The following is a 5,000-nucleotide window of genomic DNA, read 5'->3' as shown; positions in this document are numbered from 1 at the left end:
ATCACAGACCTGTTATTGCTCAATCTCGTGCGGCTAGAAGCCGCCTGTCCCTCTAAGAAGAAAAGTAATCGCTGACAGCACGAAGGATGTCACGCGACTAGTTAGCAGGCTAGAGTCTCGTTCGTTATCGGAATTAACCAGACAAATCGCTCCACCAACTAAGAACGGCCATGCACCACCACCCACCGAATCAAGAAAGAGCTATCAATCTGTCAATCCTTCCGGTGTCCGGGCCTGGTGAGGTTTCCCGTGTTGAGTCAAATTAAGCCGCAGGCTCCACTCCTGGTGGTGCCCTTCCGTCAATTCCTTTAAGTTTCAGCTTTGCAACCATACTTCCCCCGGAACCCAAAAGCTTTGGTTTCCCGGAGGCTGCCCGCCGAGTCATCGGAGGAACTGCGGCGGATCGCTGGCTGGCATCGTTTATGGTTAGAACTAGGGCGGTATCTGATCGCCTTCGAACCTCTAACTTTCGTTCTTGATTAATGAAAACATACTTGGCAAATGCTTTCGCTTCTGTTCGTCTTGCGACGATCCAAGAATTTCACCTCTAACGTCGCAATACGAATGCCCCCGCCTGTCCCTATTAATCATTACCTCGGGTTCCGAAAACCAACAAAATAGAACCGAGGTCCTATTCCATTATTCCATGCACACAGTATTCAGGCGGGCTTGCCTGCTTTAAGCACTCTAATTTGTTCAAAGTAAACGTGCCGGCCCACCGAGACACTCAATAAAGAGCACCCTGGTAGGATTTCAACGGGGTCCGCCTCGGGACGCACGAGCACGCACGGGGCGGTCGCACGCCTTCGGCTCGCCCCACCGGCAGGACGTCCCACGATACATGCCAGTTAAACACCGACGGGCGGTGAACCAACAGCGTGGGACACAAATCCAACTACGAGCTTTTTAACCGCAACAACTTTAATATACGCTATTGGAGCTGGAATTACCGCGGCTGCTGGCACCAGACTTGCCCTCCAATAGATACTCGTTAAAGGATTTAAAGTGTACTCATTCCGATTACGGGGCCTCGGATGAGTCCCGTATCGTTATTTTTCGTCACTACCTCCCCGTGCCGGGAGTGGGTAATTTGCGCGCCTGCTGCCTTCCTTGGATGTGGTAGCCGTTTCTCAGGCTCCCTCTCCGGAATCGAACCCTGATTCCCCGTTACCCGTTACAACCATGGTAGGCGCAGAACCTACCATCGACAGTTGATAAGGCAGACATTTGAAAGATGCGTCGCCGGTACGAGGACCGTGCGATCAGCCCAAAGTTATTCAGAGTCACCAAGGCAAACGGACCGGACGAGCCGACCGATTGGTTTTGATCTAATAAAAGCGTCCCTTCCATCTCTGGTCGGGACTCTGTTTGCATGTATTAGCTCTAGAATTACCACAGTTATCCAAGTAACGTGGGTACGATCTAAGGAACCATAACTGATTTAATGAGCCATTCGCGGTTTCACCTTAATGCGGCTTGTACTGAGACATGCATGGCTTAATCTTTGAGACAAGCATATGACTACTGGCAGGATCAACCAGGGAGCTGCGTCAACTAGAGCTGAGCAGCCGGCCGCCCGGGAGTGTGTCCCGGGGGCCCGCGCGAACACGCAAGCGTCCGCTCAATCATTCTGCAAACAGGAGGAGGCTGAGCTCCCCTGCACAATACACCTCGAAACCCTCTCAGGTCCCGGCGGCGCGCAGCGCCGTCCCAAGTACTTGGTCGGGTTCGAGAGAGGCGCAATCGCCCGGAGTTAGGCGAGTAGACGCTTTCGGTGCGACCACCCGTGCTCCCAACTGAGCTTGCCGCTGCCGACAGAGGCCCGGGAGCGTGCTGTCGTGGCATTGCCGGCGGGAGACAACACGCGCCACCTACGGTGACCGGCAGCTCCAACGCCAGCGCCACAGAAGGACAAAAGCCCCACTTGGGTGCCGAAGCGAACTCTCCCAGCACAGCGCACGCGCCAACACATCCGCACAGCTGCGATACAAACCACCAGCGAGAACCGCTGGGGCGACCGAGCAGCAGACGGCGTCGCGGCGCCGAGCGCCGGGCGGCGGCGCATCCTCAACGCACACAGTCCTCAATCGGACCAGCACACTGAAGATGTCCACCGCGCTTCGCACCGGGCCCGCGAGGACCTACTTTGGCCGCACGGCGCCGCGCGCAGGGTGCGCCGGCGCGCAGCTGCGACGCCTGCCGCGTCCGTCGGCCGGCGCGCCTGCCACTGGCCGCCCCCACCAGCCGGCTGTAGCGCGTGCGCCCACGCACCGCGCGGCCAGCACGCCGGGAGGCGCCCCCTCACCGGCCGGGGACGGTCCCACCCAGCCACCGCCGCGTATCGCTTCACACCCAGATGCCGTTCAGTTTCGTCGGCATGGTGGGTATCGCTGGAACAACCGGTTAGTACCTCAACCTATCGTCGCCATCACCGATTCACCCCTAGCGAGAACAACCGCACCACAACAGGTTACCATTTGTTCATTTGCGTAACTTCACCAGAAAACGCAGGCGTCCATCGCCATTTGCAACTTCCACGATTATTGCATGCCTGTGTCAGGTGTCACGCCACACTACGTCTGCCCACATACACGCAACAAAATGTGCACGCCTAGACAATACGTGGAAGGTGGCCCCCGTACGTATGCGATGTCCATTGCTCGAACGACTGTCAACCGGCCTCTGTAGCATGTCGCAGATATGGAACGCGGTGCACCATGCCATCACGGTGTGTGAGGAGAGACGACTAGGTCCGAATACATCAACAGACAGCTCATGCTGATCGCCATCCACGGCGTCCGTTCCTCCCACACGTCTCTATGGCGTACCACACTGCAATCCAGCTCTCATAGGGAGACGACACGTAGCTGCGTGCACAATATTTGCACTGTATGGTCCGCCGTTTTTGGGCGCAGTCGTTGTACGGTCACACATGTGCCACGATGTATCATTCAGTACATAAGGACGAATGTGCAGTACAGATTGTGGTTTACGCGTACGACATTAGCGGACAGTTGACACAGGCCGCACCACAACGTAGCCTGAGTACGTCGCATGCGGAGGGCATTGAACATGCAAAGTTCTCACCAACCAGCTTGCGAAGGCAGGGGGCAAGGTGGGGACGTGGGGAGGGGCGGCATGTACGTCCTGCTGCCATCCACATTACAGTGTACAGCAGGAGCATGTGGAAAGTGAGCAAGACTTGCAAGGTGTTTAACATGAAGCGATACACAGGGGAGCGGGGAGTGCGAGTAGCGAACTATATTGCGAGGGTTGCGGGTGGGCAACACTACACTAATTGAACGAGTCGTATAACAATTACAGAGCAGGTTTAGGCGACAACGTGGGTTACGTTAGGCGACAACGTGGGTTACGTTAGGGGACAACGTGGGTTACGTTAGGGCACAACGTGGGTTAGGTTAAGGCACGACGTGGGTTAGGTTAAGGCACGACGTGGGTTAGGTTAAGGCACGACGTGGGTTAGGTTAAGGCACGACGTGGGTTAGGTTAAGGCACGACGTGGGTTAGGTTAAGGCACGACGTGGGTTAGGTTAAGGCACGACGTGGGTTAGGTTAAGGCACGACATGGGTTAGGTTAAGGCACGACATGGGTTAGGTTAAGGCACGACATGGGTTAGGTTAAGGCACAACATGGGTTAGGTTAAGGCACAACATGGGTTAGGTTAAGGCACAACATGGGTTAGGTTAAGGCACAACATGGGTTAGGTTAAGGCACAACATGGGTTAGGTTAAGGCACAACATGGGTTAGGTTAAGGCACAACATGGGTTAGGTTAAGGCACAACATGGGTTAGGTTAAGGCACAACATGGGTTAGGTTAAGGCACAACATGGGTTAGGTTAAGGCACAACATGGGTTAGGTTAAGGCACAACATGGGTTAGGTTAAGGCACAACATGGGTTAGGTTAAGGCACAACATGGGTTAGGTTAAGGCACAACATGGGTTAGGTTAAGGCACAACATGGGTTAGGTTAAGGCACAACATGGGTTAGGTTAAGGCACAACATGGGTTAGGTTAAGGCACAACATGGGTTAGGTTAAGGCACAACATAGGTTAGGTTAAGGCACAACATAGGTTAGGTTAAGGCACAACATAGGTTAGGTTAAGGCACAACATAGGTTAGGTTAAGGCACAACATAGGTTAGGTTAAGGCACAACATAGGTTAGGTTAAGGCACAACATAGGTTAGGTTAAGGCACAACATAGGTTAGGTTAAGGCACAACATAGGTTAGGTTAAGGCACAACATAGGTTAGGTTAAGGCACAACATAGGTTAGGTTAAGGCACAACATAGGTTAGGTTAAGGCACAACATAGGTTAGGTTAAGGTACAACATAGGTTAGGTTAAGGTACAACATAGGTTAGGTTAAGGTACAACATAGGTTAGGTTAGGTTAGGTTACACGTTGTTGTAAGGAAAGGTGTAGGGGGGGGGCGGGGGCGGCAGGTTCGTTGATAGTGATTATAGTAAGTGAATGCTTGTGACATGATCAGATTTGTCACGTCAGGATGCACCTTTGGCTTATTAGAGGCGGCGCTCCAATTCTATGCTTGTGTCAGACCTGTGTCTTTGACTCATGTCATTGTTTGTGCGCTGTGACAGGAGGTACTATTGTGATGTTGGGTGCACCGTTGTATAGGACATGTGTGGGTGTTGGTGCCTGATCTGCGCAATGGTGGATGTCGAAAGGGTGGGATATTGTATTTTCCGCATGGACCTCCTGGTCTGGTTGTGATAGTGTGGATTGTGTAATGTGGCGGAGAGGATGCACTGGATGTTGTTCCATGCTGGTGCTTACATATTGTATGTGCGCCCGTTAGAAGCAGAGAGTGGTGCGTGATCAGAGTGGCTGGCTGACGTGTGGTTCCCATTGTGGGCAGACTCTTTCAGCATGTATACGGACAGTTGTATATATATTCTGTAGTTTGATGGCTCTGCATTGATTACTAATCAGCGCCGTGTGTACGGGTAATCTGGTT

At 53.2% G+C, this 5,000-nt stretch overlaps 1 non-coding gene across 1 annotated transcript in view; it reads right to left on the bottom strand.

Annotated features, from left to right (window-relative positions):
- LOC124773561 overlaps positions 1–1,544 on the bottom strand; it is a 1,909-nt gene extending 365 nt beyond the window's left edge. Inside the window, exon 1 of the ribosomal RNA XR_007014804.1 lies at positions 1–1,544. This exon is cut by the window's left edge and continues 365 nt beyond it. This is a non-coding gene — a ribosomal RNA (small subunit ribosomal RNA).
- Between the last annotated feature and the right edge of the window lie 3,456 nt (positions 1,545–5,000).

This window comes from Schistocerca piceifrons, unplaced genomic scaffold (genome assembly GCF_021461385.2).
Source record: "Schistocerca piceifrons isolate TAMUIC-IGC-003096 unplaced genomic scaffold, iqSchPice1.1 HiC_scaffold_954, whole genome shotgun sequence".
NCBI lineage: Eukaryota > Metazoa > Arthropoda > Insecta > Orthoptera > Acrididae > Schistocerca > Schistocerca piceifrons.
Note: the sequence above shows the minus strand (reverse complement) of the source record. Positions and strands in the feature narration are given on the sequence as shown.